This window comes from Ictidomys tridecemlineatus, chromosome 8 (genome assembly GCF_052094955.1).
Source record: "Ictidomys tridecemlineatus isolate mIctTri1 chromosome 8, mIctTri1.hap1, whole genome shotgun sequence".
Classification (NCBI taxonomy): domain Eukaryota; kingdom Metazoa; phylum Chordata; class Mammalia; order Rodentia; family Sciuridae; genus Ictidomys; species Ictidomys tridecemlineatus.
Genome location: NC_135484.1, coordinates 146886294 through 146913649, shown reverse-complemented (window position 1 = coordinate 146913649; position 27356 = coordinate 146886294). Strand labels below are relative to the sequence as shown.

Below are 27356 nucleotides of genomic sequence, written 5' to 3'. Positions count from 1 at the left end.
GATATCCTGCAGGGTGCTGCTCAATCATGTTTAAACTGATTCAGATTGTGGCAGGAATGGGATGAATGAATGAATGGACTGAGTCATGAGATATAGATTTCCTGGGTGTTTCTTTTTCTTTTTTTCTTTTCTATAGTCCTGGAGATTAAACCCAGGGCTCACACGCTAGGCAAGGGCTCTTCTACAGAGGTACAACCCCATCATGCGCGATTTATATGTTTATTTATTAATTCATTCTTTCTGGTATTAGTGATTGAACCCAAAGGCACTTTACCACTGAGCTATATCTCCACCCCTTTTTATATTTTTGTTTGATTTATTTATTTTTTAATTTTCGGTACCAGGCATTGAAACCAGGGTCACTTAACCAATGATCCACATCCCCAGTCCTTTTTATTTTGGGACAGGGTCTTACCAAGTTACCTTAAAGCCTTGCTAAATTGCTGAATTTGGGCTGGAACTTATGATCCTCCACCTCCTGAGTTGCTGGGATTACAGGTGTGCACCCCAGGATCCCATCCAGGTGTGAGAGCTTCTTATACAGGCCTTTCAGGTGGATGCTCCTTGAGGCAGTGATTCTGAGGAAAGAGGCAAAGAAGACACCAAGTGACTTTGGCCTGGAAGCTCCTATTTTTATTCAATTTCTAAAATTACCTTGTAAAATTCTGTATAGATAATACTCTGCAGTTGTGGATTTCTTTTCTTTTCTTTTCTTTTTTGAGAGAGAGAGAGAGAATTTTAATATTTATTTTTTTTTTAGTTTTCGGCGGACACAACATCTTTGTATGTGGTGCTGAGCGTGCTACCGCTTGAGCCACATCCCCAGCCCTATTATTATTTTTCTTGTTGTTTGTTTTATTTTTAATGATGCTGGGGTGCTGGGAATTGAGTTTAGGACCTCCTGTGTGCTAATCAAGTGCTTGACCACTGAGCTACACCACTAGCCTAATTTTCAATGCTTGACACTGTGCTGCAGATACAAGTTTAATATATTTCTTTCTGTCCTGAATTTTTAATTTTTCCATGGTTTATTAAAATACATTAAGGGCTAGCCAGGTGTGGTGGCACATGCCTATAATCCCAGCAACCCAAGAGACTGAGGCAGGAGGTTCACTCAGTTTGAGGCCAGCCTCAGCAACATAGGGAGACCTAAGCAATGTCTTGAAATCCTGTTTCAAAATAAAAAGGGCTGAGGGTGTGGCTCAGTGGTAAAGCTACCCTGGGTTCAATCCCCAGTACCAAAAATAAAGGTAAAGAGTTGTGTAAGAGGGCTGGGAATGTGGCTCAGGCGGTAGCGCGCTCCTCTGGCATGCGTGCGGCCAGGGTTCGATCCTCAGCACCACATACAAACAAAGATGTTGTGTCTGCCGAAAACTAAAAAATAAATATTAAAATTCTCTCTCTCTCTCTCTCTCTCTCCTCTCTCACTCTAAAAAAAAAAAAAAAGTTGTGTAAGAGATGACCCTTGCTCTTATAATTGGAACAAATATATCCTCAGGGTTGGGGGTATAGCTCAGTTGGTAGAGTGCTTGTCTTTTATTTTTTAGAGAGAGTGAGAGACGGAGAGAGAGAGAGTTTTTTAATATTTATTTATTTATTTAGTTACTTTGTTAGTTTTTGGCGGACACAACATCTTTGCTTGTATGTGGTGCTGAGGATCCAACCCGGGCCGCACGCACGCATGCCGCTTGAGCCACATCCCCAGCCCCAGAGTGCTTGTCTTGCAAGCCCAAGGTCCTGGGTTCAATTCCTAGCACACCAAAAAATAATAAAATATATATATATCTTTTCAAGAAAAATTAAATAACTGCACAAAGTGGCATATGATGAAATAGAAGTAAATACCCTCGATTAGATTTTAAAATACCATAGGATTCAGAAGACAGGGAGAGAGATTCTGCAGGTTGGGGCAGCTTCCCAGAAGCAGCAGGAAAGATTTAGCTGAGCAGGATTTTTGTAGTGCAAAGAGGTTTATGCAGGCCCGGAACAATGAGGAAGCGGAGAGGAGGGCAAAACAAAGAGGACTGGTGGCCCTGAGTAAGATATGTACAAATTCAGGGCGCTTCCCAGAGAAGCCATTTGCAAAGGTAGCCTGGAACTGGGGAGGGCTTGGAGAGGGGAGTGCGGGCAGGAGGGGCCGGCTTCACCTGGAACTTTCCCTTGACATCACGTGCTTTATTTGGTGCCGGCACAGCCAGGGATGCAAAAAAGACTAGGCTGAGAGCCTTGTTCTGGAGGGACAAGAGTTGGGGAAGACAATTAGATGGATGGTGGAGCACTCAAGCATGCTTGAGGCCCTGGGTTCTGTCCCCAGCACCGCCGGAAGGGGAAAAAAGCAAACAGGACTAGCGTAGCCTTTTAGAAAGATCTTTTTCTTGGGGGCCTGAAAGGAAAGAAGGAAGTAATAAGGTGTTTTAAAGGAGGAAGGGTTAAAAAGCCAGACTCCAGGGGGATGGGGGATACTATGGGTATGTCACAAAGCTTTTTTTTTTTGGCTGTGGGCCCTTGGGTATCTCCCTGAGATAGGGATTTAGGATGGAGAGAGAGAAAAATGAATCTTAAAGGAAACACTCCCCCATTGAATGAAGAAAGCCCAGTTGTAAATCCCGAAGATTGAACCCAGAGGTGCTTAACCACTGAGCCACATCCCCGGCCCTATTTTGTATTTTATTTAGAGACATGTTGTCACTGAGTTGCTTAGCACCTGTCCTTGCTGAGGTTGGCTTTGAACTTTGATGCTCCTGCCTCAGCCTCCCAAGTCCTGTGGAGCCCCTGGGATTACAGACGTGAACCACTGCAGCCTGGCTCCCCAGCCCTTTTTATTTTTTGAGACAGGGTCTCACTGGGTTGCTTACAGTCTGGCTAAGTTGTTGAGGCTGGCTTTGGCCTGCAATCCTCCCCCCTCAGCCTTCCCAGTGTCTGTGGCTACAGGTGAACATCAAGATTTGGTGACAATGGTTCTGCGGGACAATGGACAGGGAAAGGTCAACCTAAAGCAAGCTTGAGTTGACTGTGCTTGGGCAACTCAGAGGGTGTTGTTCCTGCTGAAAGAAAAAGGGAAGTTAGGAGAGAAACTGTTTTGGAGTGGAAACGGGTTGAAAGATGATTATTTCCGTTTTGGACCTACTACATTTTCTTTCTTGATCTGGTATATTTGGACTCTGGGTTGTTTCTTCTTCCTTTAAAAGTTAAGTTTTGGTGCTTAAAGAAAAAGAACCCGGTTCTGTATCTTGGGCAAGATCTAGATGCAACTATTTAGACAACCTAAAATTTCCCAAGAGCCTAAGGGATCAATAGGTAAATGGGTTGTTGCAGATCTTAAAGTGACAGGGGCCAAGGTGAGAGATCCTCCATAGGCTGTTACACCCAGGGTCTCATTCTTTTATTGACTGGCTGATTAATGGTACTGGGGATGGAACAAGGGCCTAGTGCATGCTGGGCAAGCACTACCCTGGAGCTTCATGGCCGTCCTCTAGGATCTCATTCTTGTCATTGCTGGTATTAGGTGCAGCGACTCTTGGGAACCCTGCTTGGTTGACTAGACTTTGTCTTTCTGAGGAGTTCTTACTGTAACAAGCCAGGCTTCCTGCTGGACTTGTCGGACTAGAATCACAGGTCCCAGCCTAGACCTTCCTCAGGAAAAAGCCTTTGAACAAATGCTTGCTTTCTGGGGACAGAAACCAAGGTTCCTCCAGCCACATGGTCCTCATTCACCGCAAGCATTTTGAAAACCCTCATTTCAGCTGACAGCTGCAGCTACCTCTCAGAGAGAAAATAGATCAGCCTGTCCCTCCTGGTCAGTAGAGTGGAGAAAGTCGTACAGTGAGGTCAAAGCAGGGCGGGATAGCCTGACCCTGGCTCCACTCCACGCCATCCAGCTTCAGTAGAGCAGGTGTGGATGGGGCCATTTGGCCTTGAGGGCCCAGCTCCCAACCAATTTCTTAATCCAGGAGCCAGGTGGCCTCCTTGACCGTGACAAAGACACAGAGCCCCTCTGACTGGCCTGTTCACACACAGGTTCAGTTGGGTTTCTTAGGGTCAAGCTAACCCTTAAGAGACTGGCTTAGAAGGCTTGAAGCATTGCAGAAAGATTAAAAATTCACCTAAGAATGACTTTTTTTTTTTTTTTTTTTAAAGAGAGAGTGAGAGAGGAGAGAGAGAGAAAGAGAGAGAATTTTTAATATTTTATTTTTTGGTTGTCGGCGGACACAACATCTTTGTTTGTATGTGGTGCTGAGGATCGAACCCGGGCCGCACGCATCCCAGGCGAGCGCGCTACCGCTTGAGCCACATCCCCAGCCCCCTAAGAATGACTTTTTAAAGTTCATTCTTGACACAAAGACAGGCATCTGCTCAGAGGTCAAGGAGGACTCTGGTATCATTCTTTATTTCTTTTTCTTTCTTCCTATCTTTTTTATCTGTTTGTTTTTTTCAGAGCTGAGCAAGTGTCCTACCACTGAGCTCTGTCCCTAACCCTCTGGTATCTTTGTTAACTCTTCTCTGTTCTCCTAGTACCAGTAGCTAGTCACTCACCTGATTCTCTTTTCTATAAAGCACCCTCAGACTCTACTTGCCCATTTCTGTCTTACCCACCAGCCTAGACCATCAATGTTTGTTCCTTCTAATGTCTTCCAAACAGGGCTTCCTGCCCTTACTGCTGCCCAGCCACTACCCACTCTCCAGGGAAGGGAGATTGCTCTTCCCACAATGCACTTCTGCTTATGGGCTTTGGTAGATTGTCTAAAGGGGTGGCTGCCAACAATGACCCTTCACAAGAACAGGTGCAATCTATTTTTCTTCTTCTTGAATCTGGGCCTCTGATTTGCTTTTACCCACAGAATGTGGTGGAAGTGATATTCTGGGACCTCTAAATCCAGGCATTAAGAGCTAAGCTTCCGTTTCCCTCTCTTGGCAGTGAGCTACTATGTGAAGAAGTTCCGGGCCAGATTCCTAGATGATGAGAGCCCAGGTGAAGAGATGGAGGACCAGCTAGTCCATGCATGTTGCAGCCATATTAAAGCACCAGGTAAATGGGTGAAGCCATAATGAGTACTCTAGCTCCAGTGACCTCAGAGGCCCAGTCCCTGCTATGATACCCCAGCCCAGCACCATGTGCCAGCCCTGCCCAAACTGCAGATTCATGAACAGATAAATGGTTGCTATTGCTTTAAGCCAGGAGGTTTCTGCATGGGGTGTTACACAGCAATATGTAGTCCTGGGGTTTTTAGGGATGTTTTGTTTTGTAGTGTATGGAACCCAGGACCTTGAGCATGCTGTGCAAGTGATCTGTCACTGAGCTATGGCCCAGCTCACCCCTCTGTCTTCTATTCTACCCTTGCCCATTCTTATCTCATCTGTCTCCTTTCTCCCTTCTTGTCATCCACCAACTTCCCTTCTTCTGGGAAACAGAGATGGAATCTTTGATTCCACGAGACCAGGCTAGGGCCTTGTCGAGGTATTCTTTGGCCTTTGTGCTTATTTTACTGTAGCATTTAGCTGATCGAATTGTTGCCAAAAGCCTGGTCCTTGTCCCCAATGCGAATTACATGGTTTTTGAGAAAAAAGGAAAAAGAAGGTTTATTGCTTTGTTAGCAAAGGAGAAATACCACCGGGGACTCCAGTCCCAGAGGCTGTGTTCTGCCCATCAGCAGGAACAGGGGGCTTTTAAAGGGTGATTCAAAAGCTACATTCCTTGTGTTCTCCATTGGAGTTGTAATTCACTTGTTAACTTGGGAGATAGTCATTTCTGAGATCTTCTGGATTACTTCTTTCTTAGGGTGGGTGTGTGCTCAAGGACAGATAAATCAGCCTAAGATGGGGAAGAAAGACAATCCTGTTTCCCTGAGATTCTAGAGTGGGAGAGATTAGGGAGGAGCTGGGAGAGAGGAAGGGAAAGAAACACGTTCATTTTAAAAATAAGCTATAAGGGCTGGGGATGTGGCTCAAGCGGTAGCGCGCTCGCCTGGCATGCGTGCGGCCTGGGTTCATCCTCAGCACCACGTACAAACGAAGATGTTGTGTCTGCGGAGAACTGAAAAATAAATATTAAAAACAAATTCTCTCTCTCTCTTTCTCTCTCCCTCTCCTCTTTCTTTAAAAAAAAAAATTAAAAATAAGTTACAGTGGCAGAGCAGCAAGGGCTACATTCAAAGAATAAAGTGGACCACTGTTAAAATATTGTCATTGCCTGGTTCCTTATTAGTCTCCCTCATTATACTTAACTTCATGAAGGAGGGGACTGTCATCAGTTTTTAAAACAACTGGGTCCCTTACTCCTGGAACTATCTGGCACAGTATGTGCTATTTAACATTTGATAAATGGGGGCTGGGGTTGTGCTCAGTGGTAGAGCACTCATCAGGCACTGGGTTAGGTCCTCAGCACTACATAAAAACAAACAAACAAACAAATAAATAAATAAACAAATAAAATAAAGGTATGGTGTCCATCTATAGAAAAATAAAAAAAAATGATAAGTGGATGCACGACCAATGGAATAAGAGTCAGAACTATGGAATATTCTTTTTGGACTCCTTTTAATCCTTCTCTTATTCCATCCCTCATCTTCCCCACAGATGTTATCTTCTATCTATCTATTTATTTATTTATTTATTTTGCTGCCAGGGGTTGAACCCATGGCTCCCAGCCTTTTCAGTTTTTTATTTTGAGAAGCAGAAGAAGTGTTGGCATATGTTTCTTTTACAGATTCGGAAGCAGAGGTCATGAGTTAGCCATACAAGTCAGACATGTTCAATATTGTTTTCCTTGAAACTCAGTCTCCCCATGCGGCCCAGGCTAGTCTCTCTGTCCAGAGCCTGAGCAGGAAGGCAGAAAACAACCAACACCTATTGAGGACATTCTCTCTAGGGAATCTATTTGGTTATCTATTGGTGAGTTTTGGAAACTTTCCCCTCCTCTGACTTTAGGTCATCAGGATATTCAGGCTCTTTAAGAACTTCCTCATTCCAACTTCAATTCTTTGAATTTTTTTCTTCCCGTGCAAATAAAAGCATTTGTCATTTAGATATCCAGTAATTAAAGAGGGGGGGGGAAAGGGCAATTTCTAGAACCTAAGCAACTTCCCTTTTTCTGAGTGTGGATTCAGAGCCATTTAAAGGCAAAGGAACCCAGTGAGAGGCGGGTGGGACGTGGGCATGGGGGTGGGGTGCTAATGCAATTCACTAACAGAAACTAATTGAAGGTGGAGCAAATGATAAGACTTCAAATCCCATGTGATTTGACATCAGACAACTCTTATGGTAAAATGGTGAGTACTTGATATTTTATTTTCATCTCAGGTCATCTTGCTTCCTACCCAAAGCTATTTGTTCTTGGAACAAATGTGCATATGCTGATTAGATTTAACAGTCCAAGGCTCACAGTTCGTAAAGGGGTCAGACTAAGCCTGATTCCCTTGACTGAATAAGCTTCACTTGCACTTGGGGTGAGGAGAACATTAGTTTTCTTTTTTTATTTTTTAAAGAGAGAGTGACAGAGAGAGAGAGAGAGAGAGAATTTTTAATATTTATTTTTAGTTCTCGGCGGACACAACATCTTTGTTGGTATGTGGTACTGAGGATCGAACCTGGGCCGTACGCATGCCAGGTGAGCGCACTACCGCTTGAGCCACATCTCCAGCCCGAGAACATTAGTTTTCAAACCCAAAGGAGGGATGGGGGCCAGAGGGACAGTAAGTGAAAAAGTTGACTCAAACCTTTCTTTCCTCTGTATTTTTCCTTCCTGTGACTCTGTGTGTCTAGAATATTTCCCCTCAAGTGTTCCTGATATCAGTTTATTAGGAGATTAACAAGTGATTCAGACAGTTCTGGAATTTAAACCAGAGTGAAAGGCTAAGTCACTTGCCTCTATTCTTTAAAAAATTTATTTCAATAATTAATGTAGGGCTGGGGATACAGCTCAGTTGGTAGAGAGCTTGCCTCACATGCACAAGGCCCTGGGTTCAATTCCCAGCCCCACCAACAAAATAATAATAATTAATGTATTTATTTAGCCTCTCCCCTCCACCTACCTCTCTATATAAGTGGCTTGTGTTGACTTGATTGGGTTAGGGCTGGGTGCAGCTCAGTGGCAGAGCGCTTTCCTAGCCTGGGGGAGGCCCTGGGTTCCATCCCCAGTGAGGTGCATTGGTGTCAGGGGAAGACAGGAAATGACTTAGAAGAAATTTAGTATCATTCATTCATTCATTCTGCTAACTTTCATCTGTTCAGAAGGAATTTGATTCTTCTTCCTAGACCAGTACTGATTTTTGGATTCTCTATGGAAAAAAAAAAAGGTTTTTAGGGGCCAAGAGCTGACTCATGAATTGGTAGGAGGTGCATGACACAGTTGGCTTCCTCTGCTCTCCCAGCCCCTGTCATTGCCCTGCTCTGGGGATGTGGGTGGCAGTCCTGTGCCTAGGCTCTTTTCCAATTGATGAAATGCTTTGTCATCTCCGTCATCATGCGAGGGTGAAGACACCTCTTCCGTAATAAGGCATGACTGTAATTCCTCACCCTCTGGCGATTATTAATCATGGATCGTTTCATGAGAGAATAAAAGTCTCTGGAGGCCCAAAGCGCATCTAAACTGGAAGGAGTTCCCGACTGGGCTTGTGAGGCCTGGCTCAGGCAAAAGCACCTTTGTGAGACTGGCTTCTTGCATGAGGAGGGACTCCAGCACCTGGGACACAGGGACCCTCCTCTGCTGCTCTAGGGACAGTGTGTCCTGCTTTAATAGGGTATAGGGAAACATGGCTTTGGCCTGCCCATGGCTGTGTACCTCTTCCTGACCTGGCCTGGAATTATTTGGGGGTTATTCACCCTTGGGAACTAATGACTCCCAGGCCTGCATAGTCCAGAGCAGTCTTACAAACCCTGTCATCAACATCCTCAATTCAAAGATGTAAGGGGCTCAGGCCTGGGATCCCAGTGAATGCTGAGACTGAGGCAGGAGGATCTCAAGTCCCATGCCAACCTGGGCAATTTAGCAAGACCCTGTCTCAGATTAAAAATTAAAAAAGGACTGGGGCCTGGCATGCGCGGGGCGCTGGGTTTGATCCTCAACACCACATAAAAATAAAATAAAGATATGTGTCCACCTAAAACTGAAAAAATAAATATTAGAAAGGAAAGAAAGGACTGGGAGTTGGGGTACTGTGGCGCACACATGTAATCCCAGCGGCTGGGGAAGCTGAGGTAGGAGGATCATGAATTCCAAGCCAGCCTCAGCAAAAGTGCTAAGCAACTCCGTGAGACCCGGTCGTCTCTAAATAAAATACAAAACAGGGCTGGGGCTGGGGCTCAGGGGTTGAGTGCCCCTGAGTTCAATCCCTGGTACCCCACCCCCCAAAAAAGAAAGGACTGGGGATATAGCTCAGTAGTAAAGCATTCTTGGGTTCAAACCCCAGCACAAAGACCTTAAAACTAAAACCAGAGATAAGAGGGGGAAGAACGGGGGTGGAGGTGGGGTAGTTGGGACAGCTCCTGCTTAGCTAGCACAGGCCTGGCTCCACCCAGAGCCATTCTGTTCCCTGGGTGGTGGGGATGTACCTGGGACAGCTCCTTGATCCCCCCTCTTAGCACAGCTTGGGCATCTTCGAAAGGCTGGTTCTGCCACTCCTGGCCCTTTCTTCTCATTTCTCCCGTTCTCCTTTCTCTTCCCTCTCTCTCCTCCTCCTCCTCTGCCTCTGCTTTCTCCTCTCCTTCTCCTTTGCTTCCTTCTCTTTAGTTGCTGTCTCAGATCCAGGACTATGGACACTAGGAAACCCTCAATGCCTTCATTTTCTTAATTTTTTTTTCAAAGAGAGAGAAGGAGAGAGAATTTTTTAATATTTATTTGTTAGTTTTCGGCGGACACAACATCTTTGTTTGTATGTGGTGCTGAGGATCGAACCCGGGCCGCATGCATGCCAGGCGAGCGTGCTACCACTTGAGCTACATCCCCAGCCCCCTTTCTTAATTTTTGTAAAAAATGAATTTGGTAGGCCTGGGAGTGGTGGCGCCCAGTTCTGATCCCAGCTACTCAGGAGGCTGAGGCAGGAGGATCATGAATTTAAGACTAGGCTGGGTAACAGCAAAAAAATAAAAATGAAAATAAATTCCACTGTCTGTCTCTCTTTTCTTTTTGGCATGGGGGGTGTTGAATTCAGGGGCATTTTACATCCCCAGATCTATTATTTATGTATTGTGGTGCTGGGGATCAAACCCATGGTGTCCTGCATGCCAGGCAAGATAACTGCCACTGAGTCACATCCTCAATGCCCTCCTTTTTATTTATTTTGAGGCAGGGTCTCACTAAGTTCCTGAGGCTGGCATAAACTTTGATCCTCAGGCCTCCTCAACCTCCCTAAGCAGTGGAATTAGAGATATGCACCACTGCACCAGCCACAGATTTCATTTTCCCAGGCATGACAGGCAAAAAGATTTGCCCTGAAGAAAGGGCTCCTGGTCTCTGGTTCTGCCCAGCTAAAATATACCTCAGCTGGAGGTCATGCTTCTCTGGGAATCCCCTATGGTTTTTTTTTTTTGTTGTTGTTGTTGTTTGGGGTACTGGGGATTGAACATTCCTCCCCCCCCCCCCCATCCAGCACTGAGCTACTACACCCCTAGCCCCAGGGCAACTCCTGTTAAGTTACTAGGACCTTGCTAAATTGCTGAAGCTCGCCTCAAACTTTTGATCCTCCTACCTCAGCTCCTGAGTTGCTGAGATAAAACGCATGTGCCACTGAGCCTGGCCTGGTGCTGACTTTTCTTTTTTATTACCTCTACTTATAGTTAAGGACAATAAGATTCAGAGGTTAAGAAACTTGCCTGAAGTCTCCCAGAACCAGGATTTGAACCAAGACAGTGTGTTTTTTTCATTCCTTTCCTTTTGTTTTGCAGTACTAGGGGAGAGAAGCCTTGCCTTGTGAATGTTAGGTATGTGCTCCACCTCTAAGCACACCCCCAGTCCAAACCAAGACAGTCCACCTGCAGTGTTTGTGCTCCAAAGCCCTGGGAACCAACAATTGTATTGTATTGTTCATCAATACACTAATGCTATCAGAGCTAGAAGGATCTTTCAGTGTGCTGTGCAGGACAGAGAGGCTGGGCCCCTCCTCTTACATAGGGGCACTTCCCTCACTCTTATCTGACCCACCCCTTCCCCACATCTAGTTCCAGACAGAGAGCTTTATAACATCTGTACTTTCCTTGGAGCCAAACCAAAGACTGTGAAGCCCATATAGAAATGCGACATGACCCCTGCAAACTGAGTTTCTCTATTAAAAGTCAAGCTTGGCTGAAAGTAAAAAAAAAAAATCATCATTAATACAAAGTAATAATACAAAGTTAGCTGGCACCCACCAGGAGGGCTTCCTGGCCCACTTTCCATCCACGCTCCTGTACACGTTTTCTGGCTTAAAAATCTGCCTTACATCTGCCTTGCAAAGAACCCTCTCCCCTTGTGAGTGTTCTTGTGGGTCTGTCCTCCTGCTGACCCTGAATTTCAAGGAGGAGGCAGATGCTCCGGCTGCTCAGCCCTCTGGCTATACTTTGAGCCTGGGAGAGACAAGCAGGTACATGATTTTCTGCTATGTTACAAACAGGGAAACAAGGAGGAACCGGGGTTGGATGCATCATATAGCTCGGTACTCAGCTACGCGGGCTGGATCCTCTGCCGGTTCTTTGGCTCCAAGGAAATTAGGAATGTTATTCAGCATTTGTTATACTCTGTCTCTTGGAAATTTCTCGTGGAAATTTCATTTAGACCCTTGATTATATAAATGCTAGTTCTGGTTTGCGAGAAGGATGGTAGTGCCACTTCCTGATGATTTACTATGTTCCAGGCACTATGATAGGTACACCCAGGCTTCTGTTGTTTACCAGCTTTTGGAGGAGGCTCAATTTCCATTTTACTTAAGAGTAAGTGAGGATTCAGAGAGGTCAAACTACTGTCTTTTGTTTTTTTTTTTTTTTTTGACACCCCAAGGATGGAACCCAGGGATGCTTAACCACTGAGAAACAACCCCAGCCCTTTTTTATTTTGAGACAGGGTCTTGCAAAGTTGCATAGGGCCTTGCTAAATTGCTGAGGCTGGCCTCAAACTTATGATCCTCCTGCCTCAGCCTCTCAACTTGCTGGGATTACAGGCATGGGCCAACAAGCCTGGTTGCAAGCTACAAGCTACTGTCTTAAGGTCACACAGCTAGTTAGAGGCAGAATTAGGATTTTAAACTATTTCTGATTCCAAAGTCTATTTAATATAGAATATATATAGAATATATATATTCAATAAAGAATAAAATGCTACAGAGCTTTGGGGAAAATGGGATTATGATATCCTAAAATTTATTGTTTTAAACTTGATATTATAAGCTGGGCACTGTGGCACACACCTATAATCTCAGTGACTCAGGAGGCAGAGAGGTAGGAGGATCACAAGTTCTAGGCCAGGCTTAGAAATTTATCGAGACCCTGTCACAAAATAAAAGGGCTGGGGATGAAACTCAGTGGCAGAGTACCCTGGGTTCAATTTCCCAGTACCTCCACTCCCACACACACACACAAGATATTGCAGAACTGGGGATGTAGGTCAGTGGTAGAGAACTTGCCTAACATACCTGTGGCCCTGGTTTCAATCTCTATCACCACTATAAATAAAATAAAATAGATATTAAAGATATTCTGTTGTATCTCACAGTGCTTTTATGAGCCTTACAGTGTAGACCATCCTAAGATAATTTCCTTTTTTACTCCTCATTCTGCTCCCTCAAATACCTCTCTTAAGGCCAAATTTAAAGGAAGATGAGTTCCACTTCCTCACAGCCATTCCGCCTTGGCTTCCACCCCTTGGGCTTCCTGCTCAGCTGCTCAATGACCTTCACGTTGCCAAACCCACTGGACCCCCTTCCCAATCCAGGTCTTTCCTAACCCAGCTGACCCTTCCCTCCTGATCAAGGCTCTCCTCCCTGGGTGAGGGGGTACCTCCTCCTTTCACCTCTCTGGTCTGCTCAGGGTAGCCCAGGCTGGTGCCGCCATGTTACTGGCTGTTTTGCAGAGTCCTTCCCTCCCTCTTCCTCACAGCTAATCCCCATGTGTCATCCAGAGCAGCAAAGTGCCCAGCTCTTGGGACTCCCTTTCCTGGACTCCCTGGGAGGGAGGGCTGGCTACGTGCCTCAGTGATGGCCCCTGAGGAAGGCAGGGGAGCACGGATGTGCACTTGCTCCCAGCCCCTCCTTTCCCTCTGAATTTCTTGTAAAAGTGAAGCAAACTTCTTGTGACCATGAAGCTATAACACGAAGATAGGGGCCTTCATGAAAATATGGTGTGGGAGGGGAAGAAACTGGGTCCCCAAAATATCATTGACCACTTATACCACAGGCCTTAGGTTACCCCGTTCCTATTGATCTATTTATTTACTGGTGCTGGGGATTGAACCCCGGGCCTTGCACAGCCTCCAAATCTTGGAAACATCTAGAATTTAGTCCCTGGATCTCCTTCTTTCATCTGGCTCAAGCTCTCCCTAGGTGACTTCATTAATTTCCTTATCTTTAAATTAAATTGCATACTAATAATTTCTGAATTTATCCCACTAGCCCAAATTTACCTACACTCCATTCGGATTAGAGGAATTCCCAGGTGTTTTGATTTGTCCTCACTTATCCCTCCCGGCCCAACAGGAGGGCCCATACTCTGCCTCTTAAATATGTTAAGAATGCGCTTATTTCTGTTCAAGCCTTTTCAGAACCAGGCACGGGAATTGGAAGCGGGCTCCCTCCGCCAGCCACAGTCTGGATTGAGAGGACAGGAAGAATCTCCCACTTGCTGAGTTTCTCCATTAGCATGAGTTTGCCCTGCATTGCCTTCATTAGCATGACTTTAGTTCTCCTGGAAGGCACTGGTTCTTCATTGCTGGAACTTCCTAAATCAGAGTAAAGGGTGGACCAGCTGTAGGCTGTAGCACTGGCTTGGAATCCTGGCTCCCCAGGAGGCTGGCAAATTGGTGGCCAGCCTGGGCAACTTGGCAAGACCCTGCCTCAAAATAAAAAATACAAAAGTCTGAGGATGAAGGTTAGTGGAAAAGGCCCCTGGGTTCAGCCCCTAGTACCACTCACACACAGGGCTGGGATGTAACTCAGTGTTTGCCCAGCGTTCGTGAGGCCCTGGGCTCAATCCCTGGTACCACAACAAACAACAAAAAAGTCACATTTTATGCCCCTAAATTCTTTGAATCCTTCACCTTAAAAATCCTAACTCATAGGGCTGGGGGTGCGGCTCAGTGGGAGAGCACTACCCTAGTATGTTCAAGGCCCTGGGTTTGATCCCCAGCATGGCAAAAAAACAAAACAAACAAAAAAAACCCAAAGAACTTCTTGACTTGCTACCTCTCACAATCCTAAACTGTTTTATCATGCTCTCTGCCCAGTTTGAATCAAGCTTCCATATGGCAAGACCTGCCATAAACCAGTTCAATAAAATGTATAGGAGGCCATTGTTGTGGACTGAGCTCCTGCACTAGGCCCCAGCAGACTGAGACAGACTAGAATGGAGTCCCTCTTGCTAGGTGCTATGTGAAACTGGCCAGTTTTCCAAAAATTGATCACAAATCCATCCAAAGAGGCCCAGGTCACCTGAGCCAGCATGATAAGTAAGTCTGCTCAGATTTAATTCTGTAAGGAGAATTACTTTGGAACCAATCTGTTCTTTTGTTCTCTGTTTCTGCTTCTTCAGTCCTTTTCAGTCTATAAATAAAGGCGACCTCCTCTGCGCCGCAGCCCACCAGAACACTCATTCTATTTTATATTATGAAGTGTTGCCTCATTTTTAGGGCCAATTAAAGTGGGCTGGGGGTGTGGCTCTGTGGTAGAGCACCTGTCCAGCAGGCTGTCCAGAGGGCCTGGGTTCCATCCCAGCACCACACACACACACTCACACACACACACACACACACACACACACACACACACACTCAGACACATAAAAGCCAATTCTGATTTTAAAATTTGTTAAACTAAACAAAATTCCAAATTCTCAACAAAATCAGAACTTGCCTTTTCCCTATGGAGATGCTGTCAAAAAATCCTGTCTTGGTTTTGTTCTGTTTCACACAGAATGCAAGACACTTAGCTCACCTGGGGCAGGTGTGTTGGGAAGCCAGCTTTTGGCAACACTGTCTCAACAGAAGCACTTACAACTTCTTTATGTTTCTCTCTACTTCTACCCTTGGGGCCCTCAATTCTGTTCTCCTAGAAGCTACTCCTGATTTGGTGTGATGTGCTTCCTCTGGGCCTCACGGATTCCAGCGGTGCCGGGGATGGGCAGCCCCAGGGGAGCTTCAAGTCAATTCCTACCAACAGCCTTAGTGGCTGGCCACCTCCTGTGCACACCTGGGAAACTGCTTCCTGCCTGGGACGACTCCTGAGTGGAGTAGGGGACAGCGGAAGCTTGGGGCAAAGGATAAACAGCCCCACCAGCAGTCTTTGCAGAGAGTGAGCCCACTTCAGGCTTCTCCAAGGGCTGGGGGAGGTGGGGAGTGAAGCCCCTTTTGTTTCTATGCTAAGTGGCAGCCTTCCGCCTGGGTTTCCTCCTTTCCTGTCTTAATCTCCTTTTTCCTGGGATCACTCCTAATAAACTACCCTGCTTAAGCTTTTACTCAGGTTCTGCTTTCTGAGGGAAGGTAAGCAACCCTATAAGGCTTGGGATAATTCACGGTGTGCTGATAGATCCTGCTTACTTGTGTCTTACCCCATACTACTCCCTCCCCACCTTGTACCACACTGGCACATGGGCCCCCGCCTAGGTTCTTTTTACTTTTGCAGTATTAGAGCTTGAACCTAGGGCCTCATACATGCTAGGCAAATGCTCTACTACTGAGCTACACCCCTACACCCCCAGATTCTGTTTCTCTTTGGTACTGAGGTTCAATATCCACAGGTGCTTTACCACTAAGCTACACTCCCAGCTCTTTATTTTTTTTAGTTTGAGATGTGATCTCTCTAGTTGCCAAGGGTCTCACTAAATTGCCCAGGCTGGCCTTGAATTTGCGATCCTCCTGCTTCAGCCTTCTGAGTTACTGGGATTACAGGGGAGCCTCTGTGTCCAGCTCTTTTTTTTTTTTTTTTAATTATTTAGAAGGTGAGCATGGTGGCGCATACCTGTAATATCAGAAGGCTAAAGCAGGAGGATTGCAAGTTTGAGGCCAGCCTCAGCAACTTAGTGAGGCCCTAAGCAACTTAGAAAGAACCTGTTTTGAAATTAATTAAAAGAAAAGAAAAAGGGCTGGGCATGTAGCACAGAGGCAAAGCATCCCTGGGTTCAATCTAGATTTTTCCTGGCTGGACAAGCAAAATTGTTGATCTCCATAACAATCAGGAGTATCCTAGAGAAAGGGCTCAATTCTGAGTAAAAGGTGCTTAAGAGCAAAGAGGAGATGAGCATCCACAGCCCCTAAGGGGAGAAGGGCCCTCCAGGGATCTCCCTGTGGCAATGCAGTGAGATCCATCCCAGTAGAACTGGGGTTTCTTTTTTTTTTTTTTTTTTTTTTAACCTTGTCATAATTCCCCAAACACTGTAATATTTATTTTTTAGTTTTCGGCGGACACAACATCTTTGTTGGTATGTGGTGCTGAGGATCGAACCTGTGCCGTATGCATGCCAGGTGAGCATGCTACCACTTGAGCCACATCCCACTGGAGCCACATCCCCAGCCCCAAGAACTGGGGTTTCCTTGGAGAGCCTGCTGGCGGGACCGGCATCCAGTTCCAGCGAGTTTTGCAAAAATTCTTTCCCCTCTGCTAGATGGTCCCTCTTCCCTCCTTTCATTCTGTCAGGGCAACTTTGTCTCGGATGCATTGCCCACTCTGTTCACATGGCACCTGTGTCCCCTCTACTTCCTATGGCCGAGGACATACTGGTCTCCCAGATGGAGGCTTTGTAGATTACCTAGTTTCAACAGAAATGTATTTTCTTTTTCCTAATTAGTTTTTCTAATTTTAATCCTTCGCTGTTAAATTAAGACAGCCCCTTGTGGAAGGTTTGCAAAATATAGAAAAGGGTAAAGAGGCAAATATAATTCTACTAGAAATAGTTTGGTAGATATCTTTAGCTTTTCTTTCATTCTTTCTTCCTTTCTATTTTCCCCCCTATTGTTTCTCTGTATGGTACATGAAATCCACAGCGTGCTGTAAAAGTCTCCTGAGGGGTGAATTGGGGTTAGGATTTCCACAGGTGACTGCCTTTCATACATCCCTGGAGACACTGAGGCCTGCCAGTCTCTGGCCATGGGAGCAAGCCCAGGCCTCACACAGGCCAGAGTCTTTCCATGGGAATGATCTATGAGCTCTGGGTGTAAGGGTCCAGCGAAAAGTCGGAGGAAGAGACCACCAAGAGACTGACTCATGCAATTGCAGAAGGGGATTTATTGAGGATCCAATTCGCGCGCTGAGGCTCTAGGCTCACTGAAGAAGCGAGAGCAGCCCAGAGCCTAGAGCAGAGGCTAAGCAGTGCTTAAGTACACTTTTTGGGGAGGGCGGGGGCTTTGCATACATCAGAACAAATCAGCATGAGAAAAGGCGCGGGAAAATTGAACAACAACTCTCACACATGATTAGCACATTCTTTGGGGGGAACAGGTCGGTCGGGGTGATTAGTCTCTCCTAAGGGGGGGGGTGCACATTCAAACTGATTGGTTCGGGCCCTGTATGCCTACGTGACAAGCTGCACAGGGCCCTAGGCTAAATGGCCAGTAGGGCGTTGTCTTAACTGCCTCAGGAATTTCAGGTTCTGGGTGTAGCAGAGGAATTAACAATGCCTGGTCCTTCACTTTTTAATTCAGGCTTTGCAGCTTAGAAACTTTACCCTTTCATGGGGAAGGAAGATTCCTTTTCTTCTGGAGCCTGGGCTGCAGTACTGAATGACTGGAAGTATTGGTGGACAGTTTTCCTATGACAGATTAAAAAAATTAGTTGGTTGGGTATGGTGATCTGTTGTCTCAGCTACTCAGGAGGCTGAGGCAGGAGGATCCATTAAGCCTAGGAATGCAAGACCAGCCTTGGCAACATAGGGAAACACTTTTTATTTGGGGTACTGGGGATTGAACCCAGGGGTGCTCTACCACTGACTACATCAACAGCCCTTTCTATTTTTTTTATTTTGAGACAGAGTCTTGCTAAATTGTTGAGGTTGGCCTAGAACTTTTGAATTGATTGCTGATACAATTGGGTTGTAGGGAGCACACACCCAGGAGTGTTAGAAATTAGCTAGGGGAGAGGGGTGCTGTTGCCCATGACTGTAATCCCAATCTCTGGGGAGGCTGAGGCTGAGGATGGGGCAGGAGGATCTAAAGTTTGAGAGCAGCCTGGGCAATCAAGCAAGACCCTATCTCAAAATAAAACAAAGAGGGCCTGGGTATAGCTTAGTGTTAAAGCACTTGCGTAGCATCAGTGAGGCCCTGGGTTTAATCCTCAACATTGGAAGAAAAAAAAAGAAGAAATTAAGGGGGGTTTCCATTATTTGTTATCAATATTATAAGGTTATGATGAAACTATTTCTTCCAAAAAATTCTGTTTTAGAGGAGAGAGACCTTATTACAAAATTCTCCCCTGCCCACTCCCTCCATCTCCATTCTTTGAATAACTGATAAAATCTGGAACATAGGGATGAATTTACCCTAACTACAAACAACAAAGAACCTAACTAAACTGGCTAGGCATGGTGGTGCCTGCCTGAAATCCCAGTAACTCAGGAGGCTGAGGCAGGAGGATCATAAGTTTGAGTCTAGCCTTAGCAACCTAGCAAGGCTCTAATCAACTTAGAGAGAACCTGTCTCAAAATAAAGGAAAAAACAAAAAGAGCCGTGGATGTAGCTCAGTGCTCTTGAGTTCGACTCCCAGTGCAAAAAAAAAGGGGGGCTGGCAATATAGTTCAGTTGGTAGAGTGCTTGCCTTGCATGTACAAGGCCCTGGGTTGGATCCCCAGAATCAAAAAGCAAAGAATATTTAGAAAGTACAGTGTAGTTTTTTTTTGTTGTTGTTGTTTTGTTTTTTTGTACCAGGGATTGAACTCAGCAGCACTTAACCACTAAGCCACATCCCCAGCCCTGTGTTGTATTTTATCTAGAGACAGGGTCTCACTGAGTTGCTTAGCACCTTAATGAGTACTGAGGCTGGCTTTGAACTCTCAATCCTCCTGCCTCAGCCTCCCGAGCTGCTGGGATTATAGATGTGTGCCACTGTGCCTGGCTAAAAGTATTTATTATTATTATTATTATTTTATCCTTAGATGGAAACAATACATTATTTTATTTATTTATATGTGGTGCTGATGATCTAAACCAGTGCCTCATACATGCTAGGCAAGCGCTTTACCACTGAGCTATAACTCCAGCCTCTACAACGTACATTATTTAAGTGCAAATTAGCATCAAAGAAAATGTCCTAAAATCCCACTGTACAGCCGCAAACTGCAATTAACCTTTTGGCATATTTTATACCAGTTATTTTTTCTTTTTCCTTTTTTTTTTTTTTCTCTTGACAGTACTGTGGATTGTACCCAGAATGCAATGGCTACAATCACCCTGGCCTTTTTTATTTTTTAAAGTTTTGAGACAAGGTCTTGCAACACAGAGCATGGGTAGGAGGGTTCTTTGTCTTAAGAATTCAAAGAATGGAATTCACAAACACAAAGGTGAAAGCTAAATAACAGGATTTAATAGAGTGATAGAAAGAAAGCAGAGCTCCCAAAGGGGAGGGGTCCCAAGAGAGGATTACCAATAGGTGTCTGTTGTCTAGGGTTTTGGGGAGCCCTTCAACTCTATTTTGTCTTATTTAGTAAATCTAGAGAAAAGTGGCCTGGCCAGCTGGGCTTGGAAGCTAGGTTTCCCAGTCCTCTCTTCCTCTTCTTTTTTTTTTTTTTTTTTTTTTTAAGAGAGAGAGAGAGAGAGAATTTTAATATTTATTTTTTAGTTTTCGGCGGACACAACATCTTTGTTTGTAATGTGGTGCTGAGGATCGAACCCGGGCCTCACGCATGCCAGACGGGCGCGCTACCGCTTGAGCCACATCCCCAGCCCCCTCTTCTCTTTCTTTTAGACCCTTTTCCTGGCTGCTTACCAGAGGTCTCTCTCTGTCTCATTTTCACTAAATTGCCCAGGTGGGCTTCAAACTTGTGGTCCTTCTTCCTCAGCCTCCTGAGTAGCTGGGATTATAAGTGTTTGCCACCCATGCCCAGCCAGATACTTTTTTTATAGAAAAATATTAGCGGGTAGTTTGCATAATTTTGATTATACAATCGTACAGTTTGAATTCTGCTTTTTTGTTGTTGCTTAACATCATATCAGAAACATTTCCCCACATCATTTAGAAAGTCTTTTTTGATTTTGTTTTTCATTTGTTCTTTTTGGTTATATATGACAACAGAATGTACTTTGACATAAGTACAGAGAGTATAACTTTTCAATTCTATTTTTTTTGGGGGGGGTACTGGGGATTGAACTCAGGGGCACTCAACCACTGAGCCATGTCCCCAGCCCTATTTTGTATTTTATTTAGAGACAGGGTCTCACTGAGTTGCTTAGTGCCTTACTTTAATTGAGGCTGGCTTTGAACTCCTGATCCTCCTGCCTGGGCCTCCAGAGCCACTGGGATTACAGGCGTATGCCACCGTGCCCAGCCTCTCCTTAGGCTTTTTAATGTGTTAAAATGATTAATGACTTTGTTATTCTGCAAAGGGACAGAGTAGGAAGACTCCCTAAATATTGCTAGTCCTAATGGTTCTGTTCTGTATTCACGAGTGGCCATAACTTGATGGGTTCCTGGGCATTGGTCATGTTCCAGAGTTTTGCTCAAGAGCAGTGACAGCAGTGACAGCCCTTCCTGCCCAGGTGCCTCAGCATCTTCTTGCTTTCCCTGAGTGTCCTTGTTGCCCACATTCTTCAAACTTGGAGACCCCTGAGCCTGAGCGTCACTTACTTTGGTATTTGAATCTGTGTCCTCTCTGATATTTATATACAAACAAAAACTGCAAAGGGATAATCAGACCTCACTTTTGTAGTCTGCTTTACCTTTTTATTTTTTTATTTTTTGAATTTTATTTATTTCTTTAATTCTTTCTTTTTTCTGATATTAGGAGTTGAACCCAGTGTCACCAGTGTTCATATTGTAAGGGTCCGGCGAAAAGTTGGAGGAAGAGACCACCAAGAGACTGACTCATGCAATTGCAGAAGGGAATTTATTGAGGATCCAATTCAGCGCGCTGAGACTCCAGGCTCACTCAAGAAGGGAGAGCAGCCCAGAGCCCAGAGCAGAGGTTAAGCAGTGCTTAAGTACACTTTTTGGGGAGGGTGGAGGCTTTGCATACATCAGGACAAATCATCATGAGGCACGGGAAAATCAAACAACAATTCTTAAACTTGATTAGTACATTCATTGGCGGGAACAGGTAGTGGGGGGTGATTGGTCACTCCTAAGCAGGGTGCACATTCAAACTGATTGGTTCGGGCCCTGTATGCTTATGTGACAAGCTGCACAGGGCCCTAGGCTAAATGGCCAGTAGGGCGTTGTCTTAACTGCCTCAGGAATTTCAGGTTCTGGGTGTAGCAGAGGAACTTAACAATACCTGGTCCTTCACTTTTTAATTCAGGCCTTGCAGCTTAGAAACTTTACCCTTTCATTATATATGTGTGTGTGTGTGTGTGTGTGTGTGTACATATATATTTTACATATACATACACACACATATATACATACCTATACACATATATACATTTTTATACACACACATACATATATGTATATATTTTAGTATTTTAATTGTAGTTGGATACAATATTTTATTGATCCATTTTTATGTGGTGCTGGGGACCCTGTCTTGCACACACTAGGTGAGTGCTCTACCAGTGAGTCACAACCCCAGTCCCTAATTTTTTTTTTCAACCTTTATTTTATTTATTTATTTGTAGTGCTGAGAACCCAGTGCCTCACATATGCTAGGCAAGCATTCCACCACTGAGCTACAACCCAAGCCCAGTGTTTTAACTTATTTATTTATTTATTTATTTATTTATTTATTTAGTTGTAGATGAACACACACAATCTTTATTTATTTTTATGTGGTGCTGGGGACTGAAACCCGTGCCTCATACATGTGAGGCTAGCACTTTACCACTGAGCTGCAGCCTTAGCCCCATTAACTTTTTTATTTAAAACACATTTCTTTTTTTTTTTTTTTTTTTTTTGCACACAGGGGATTGAAATCTTCAGCCTTGGCAAGCAATCTGGCAATCTGCCACTGAGCTACCTCCCCAAACCTTTTATAAAATTTTATTTTGAAGCTGGGCACCGTGGCACATGCCTGTAAGCACGGTGACTTGGGAGACTGAGGCAGGAGGATCCTGAGTTCAAAGTCAGCCTTAGCAATTTAGCAAAGCAACTCAGTAAGATCCTGTCTCAAAATATAAAAAAGGGCTGAGGAATGTGGCTCAGTGGTTAAGTGCCCTTGGGTTCAACCTCAGTACCTCCTCCCCCCAAAATTATTTTGAGACAGGGTCTCTAAGTTGCCAGGGCTGGCCTCCAAGTGTTACTGGAGTCCTAGGCCAGAGACTGACTCTGGGGATCCAATAAATCGTTTCCGGCAACTTGGCCCCAAACCCAAAGGTAATGGTGGAAAGCAGGAAAGGAACTTCAGTCTGTGTAGCTAGCCCGCTGTCTTCCAGGGCCTGATGGTGACTTGGAGGCTTTATAGAAAGGGGATTGAGGGTGATGGGGTGTCCACATTGGTGTCTACATAGCCCAGGGGCCCATCCAGCTGCCAGGGCAGGTGGGGCAGGTGATCTTCAAGCTGCTGGATCCAACTCACCTCAGGATGGGCTGGGCGGGCCTTGACCAGATAAGGAAGTCCTGATGGCCTGGGGCTGGCTTCCCTTCCTTCTGAGTTATTTATGAACTCTGACCTTGTTCCTGGAATCCAAGGTGACCGGGGCAAAGAAGGTGGCTGCTAAAGGGAGGCAGAGATGCCAAGTCCTGCATCCTGCTTCAGGCCACCCAGGGGACCCGGGCAGGCAAAAATGAAGCATCCAGTCCTGTGACAGAGGGGCCACTCTATGCCTTGGATGACTTGTGTCCTGAGGTGGTCCAGGGCCAAGGTCTTGACCAAAGCGTCCCAGCATCAATATGCTACTAAAAAGGTAAAGCCCCAGAGGGGAGGGTGAGGGCAGGTAAAGAGGGGGTGGAAATGGTAAAAGATGCCTGTGACGAATGTGCCACGGTGAAACCCGTCATCGTGTGTAACTAATAGGCAGTGCTAGCAAAATTAAAAAGTAGCTGGGCGCAGTGGCACGCACCGTAACCCCTGCAACTGGGGAGGGTGAGGCCAGAGGATCACAAATTGTGTAACAAGAATTTAGACTCTTATCTGGTCAAGGCCTAGCCTGACCCAACTTGAGATAAGGATGTAACAGCACACCTGATCAAGATCACCTGCCTGGGCTGCTGTGCGGGCCCTCAGGCTATGTGGACGCCCACCATCACCCTCATCCCCCTCTCTATTAGACCTTTAAGTCAACCTCAGCCCTTCAAAGCCAGGGTTAAGGACATGGGTCCACGTCTTCCCATGCAGCTGTGCTGACTAAAGTTCCTCTTCGGCTTTGACTATTACTTTTTCTGTTTGATTTTTTGGGGAGAGTGGCTGGACCAGGTTTGTTGGCTCCTGAGTCAGGCCTCTGGCTTAGGAATCCAAAAACATATGCAGAGTGTACATATATGTGTGTGTGTGTGAGAGAGAGAGAGAGAGATTGTGTGGTGTGCGTGTGTGTGTGTGTGTGTGTGTGTGTTTATTATGTGAGAGAAAGAGAGAGGTACTGCCATTGAACCCAGGGCCTTTTACCCCAGTCCTTTATTTACTTATTTATTTGTTTGTTTATTTTTGGTACTTGGGATTGAACCCAGGGGCACTCAACCACTGAGCCACATCCCCAGCCCTATTTTGAATTTTTTATTAGAGATGGGGTCTCACTGAATTGCTTAGCACCTTGCCATTGCTGAGACTGGCTTTGAACCCATGATCCTCCTGTCTCAGACTTCCTAGCCGCTGGAATTTCAGGTGTGTGCCACCACGCCCAGCCACCCCAGTTCTTTTTATTTTGATACAGGTTTCTGCTAAGTTGCTCAGTCTGGCCTAGATCTTGTGATTCTCCTTCCTCAACCTCCCAGGTAGGCGGATTGCAGGTGCGCACCATCACCTGGCCATTCAATACACTTTTTGTATTCTCTGGATATGTAGATCTCGGGACTTTCCTGAGTTCCCCAAGCAAGTGTTAAATGACCATAATAGTTTGTAAGCGTTTGAGTTTTGTTTTGCAAACCCAGGGCCTGGCACATGCTAGAAAATCTGTCTACTACTGAGCCCCACTCGCAGCCTAGTGCTTTTAAAAAAATGTTTCATTTTGTAACATTTTCTTTTTTCCCTTAACAGGTAAGTTCACCCTCTGCTGCCCGGGCTGGCCCTGAAGTCCTGAGCTCCAGCAGATCCTTCCACCTCAAATTCCAGAGTAGCTAGGACTATGGATGAGACTGGTTTGTATTTTGTAACTTTGAAATAATGGTGTTGGTGGTCGGAGTTTGGAGAGAAGGTGGGAGAAACACTCAGGGAACATATTCTTTGATTTATAATATTATACTTTAGGTTTCCATTTCTAGTGGACAGTCATAGAAGAGAGCTTCAATTGTATAAGAATTCCTGCCATTTTTTGAAACAGCTTGTATTAAACCTCATGGGTTTTCTTACAGATAAAGAAAACATTGTCTGAAGCCTGGATGTGGAGAGTTTATGGCCTTCTCTGAAAAGGTCAATTGTTTTGTTTTTTTGGTACTGGATATTGAACCCAGGGTGTAATACCACTGTGCTGCAACCCCAGCCCTTTTTATTTTTTTTATTTTGAGAAGGGTCTCCCTAAATTGCTTAGGGCCTCACTAAGTTGCTGAGGGTTGCTTTGAACTTGACATTCTTCTGCCTCAGCCTCCACAGTGGCTGGGATTACAGACGTGTGCCACTGTGCCCAGCTACCCCGTATCTTTAAAGAAAGGGGATTTTGCGGAGTATCATAGTGCATGCCTGTAATTCCAGTGATTTGGGAGGCTGAGGCAGGAGGATTGCAAATTCGAGATCAGCCTCAACAATTTAGGGTGGACCTTGGCAACTTATCAAGACCCTGTCTCAAAATAAAAAAATAAATAAATAAATAAAATTGGCTGGGGATGTAGCTCAGTGATAAGGTACCTATGGGTTTAAGCCCCAATAACACACACACACACACACACACACACACACCAAAAAAAAAATGAAGCAAATTTATGATGGTCCATTATTGAGAATCTTTGTATGAATACCATGTCTTTTTCTTTTTTTTTTTTTTAAAGAGAGAGTGAGAGAGGAGAGAGAGAGAGAGAGAGAGAATTTTTAATATTTATTTTTTAGTTCTTGGTGGACACAACATCTTTGTTGGTATGTGGTGCTGAGGATCGAACCCGGGCCGCACGCATGCCAGGCGAGCGCGCTACCGCTTGAGCCACATCCCCAGCCCCCATGTCTTTTTCTGAGATAGGAGATCCTTGGGTATGAAACAGAACTGGGCTAGGCATGAAGCATCTGGATTCCTGGCCTCCTCTTGCCACTAATTATCTTCACAAGGTCAGGAAAGTGACATCTTTTTCGAGCCTCGCTTTGTCACTTGTAAAATCTGTGTGCACGGTAAGAACCCGGCGCTGGAGGATCTGTTTATTCCCTCTTGGTCCTGTGCTGCTGTGTGACCCTGAGCAAAGCCCTTGCCTTCTGGTTCATTTATAAACTGGTTGGAGAACTTCGCCCTGAGTGCTTACCAGGGGCGCGTGTGAACAATCCGTCCCTGTCCCTGTCCTCCTAGGCCTATGAGTGTCGTTGAGGAGGCAGATGGTGCACACACAGTCACAACAGTGAGTCATTAATGTCAACTCTGAGAAGTGCTCTGAGGAGAAGTGCTGTTGATGGAATAATGGGGAGGCCTGGTCTAGGGAAGTGGCAGCAGGGGAGAGCCCCAGGCAAGCTTCTCCCAGGAAGTGACCTCGGGGCTGACTGGGGGATGAGCCTGTGGAGTGCTTCCCTTTTCATTTAGAAAAAGTGAGACCCATGATGGAGATTGCCAGGGCCCAGGCTCTGGCCTTCCTCCTTTTTCGAGAACCTCAGCATTACTGGCTACATTTCCAGAAAATTTTGCAGGTATTCCTGGCCTTGTGACCAATTCTGGCTGTTGGCAATGTCACTTGAGGGATGCATCCTCAAAGGAAGATGGTAGGCCTCTAATTTTTTTTTAAACTGGGGATTGAACCCAGCGCCCTCTACCACTGAACTACATTCTCAGTCTCAGTCTCAGTGTCTTGCTAAGTTGCTCAGTACCTTGCTAAATTGCTGAGGCTGGCCTCCAGTTTGCAGTCCTCCTGCTTCAGCCTCCTGAGTTGCTGGGATCACAAGTGTGGGTCACCACACCTGGTTCTTCTTCCCACTCTCTACCCTGTGACTTGGAACAACACATGAGAGGTGAGCTCTCTTTGGCCCTGTGGGCAGGGCAACATCCTGGAATGATGGGATAGTGACTGTGACCCACTCCCCCTAATTACCTATGCCCTGTTTCTATCTGAAAGAGAAATAAACTTCAACTTTCCTTTAAGCCATTTTTTTAGGGGAAATGGGGGAGGTAGACCTCAATTATACGTAGTTGAACCTAAATTCTAACCAATACAGTGTGCCCAGCAAATCATTAAAATGGAAGGAAGGAGACCGGGGCTGGGCACATGGCTCCGTGGTAGAGCGCTTGCTAAGGGTGCACAAGGCCTTGGACTCCATGCCCGGCACTGGAGAAAAGTAAAAGAGAATGTGATGAAACTGAATTCTTCTCATGTTTCAGACACTTCAGAGTTGCCTTATGACATCCTGGCGCTCAGCCGAGTGTCACACCTCAAGTGCGAAGTGACGAGTCCTCAAAAGAGCAGGCCCAGGCATCCTTTGCTAGGCTCATGGTACCTTTAACAATGTTTTTGGGGATATTACTTACTGCCTTGGCCACCAGTTCATATTGCATCCCCCCATCTTTTTTTGGCTCTAGGGATTGAACCCTGGAATGTTCTGCCTCTGAGCTACATCCCCAGACTATTTTATTCCATTGGTACCAGGGATGGAACTCAGGGGTGTTTCACCAGTGTGCAACGTCCCCAGCCCTTTTTATTATTCATTTAAAAATATTTTTATTAGCTATGGATGGACCTTTTCTTATTTATTTATTTATTTATTTGTATTTGGAGCTAAGAATCAAACCCGGTGCCTCACACATGCTAGGCAAGTGCACTACCACCGAGCCA

The 27356-nt window shown here is 45.4% G+C and overlaps 1 long non-coding RNA gene across 1 annotated transcript in view; it reads left to right on the top strand.

The window, feature by feature from the left end:
• Nucleotides 1-26668, top strand: part of LOC120889246 (uncharacterized) — a 39631-nt gene extending 12963 nt beyond the window's left edge. The window contains exons 2-4 of the long non-coding RNA XR_005733152.2: nucleotides 4916-5026; nucleotides 21100-21279; nucleotides 24442-26668. This is a non-coding gene — a long non-coding RNA (uncharacterized LOC120889246). The remainder of the gene's footprint in view (nucleotides 1-4915; nucleotides 5027-21099; nucleotides 21280-24441) is intronic.
• The last annotated feature ends 688 nt before the right edge of the window (nucleotides 26669-27356 follow it).